Here is a 735-nt window from a genome sequence, read left to right as displayed (position 1 = left end):
CGTAAAGAAAGGTCAGCTAAAATGAAACATTTGACTTTCAAAAAAATGCAGAAGACGGGGGAAAGAGAGAGCAGCAGAACAGAGAGTAAAAGGAAAGAATGGCAAAAGAGAAAGCAGCAGGGGAGAGAGAAAGAGAGAGCTTTTGAATAGCAAAAACTGACACTTAAAAAGGGAAGTCAGTGTTAAACACTGGAGATAACGACTGAGGATGGGCTTAGTAAGGAAGAGAGTGCGGATGAGCAACCCCTGGTAGTCAGAAGCCTAGTGAGAATTTGTTTGCTTATGTTCAAGCATTGCCTCAACTTGATGAGAAGAATATGATGACCTTTTCGCCCTATTTGAAAAATTGGCTACACAAATGCAGTGGCCAGAGGCAATGTGGGTTTTGTTGATCCAAACGAAACTTGTAGGTAGGACTGGTGAGGTATTCACATCCCTATCAGAGGAGGGATCTGGGGAGTCTGAAGAGATTAAAATAAACATTAAGTCAACATAAGCAACCTTTCAGGAATCTAATGAGTATCCTGGTCAAACCAATGAGTTTCTAAGGATCAAACAGACTAACTTCGACAGTTGGATAAGAGCTTTAAAATTCAGGCAAAGCTATAATGCCCCTAGAGAGGTTAGTATTTGGAGGAATTCAAAAATTCACTACCTGAAGTAGTGCAAATTCAGGTGGAAGAGCAGAGAGTGCAAACAGCAAGGTTAGCTGCTGAAATGGCTGATGATTATGAA

The sequence above is a fragment of the Hemiscyllium ocellatum genome, unplaced genomic scaffold (assembly GCF_020745735.1).
Source record: "Hemiscyllium ocellatum isolate sHemOce1 unplaced genomic scaffold, sHemOce1.pat.X.cur. scaffold_360_pat_ctg1, whole genome shotgun sequence".
In the NCBI taxonomy this organism is placed as follows: domain Eukaryota; kingdom Metazoa; phylum Chordata; class Chondrichthyes; order Orectolobiformes; family Hemiscylliidae; genus Hemiscyllium; species Hemiscyllium ocellatum.
This window is presented reverse-complemented; position numbering follows the sequence as displayed.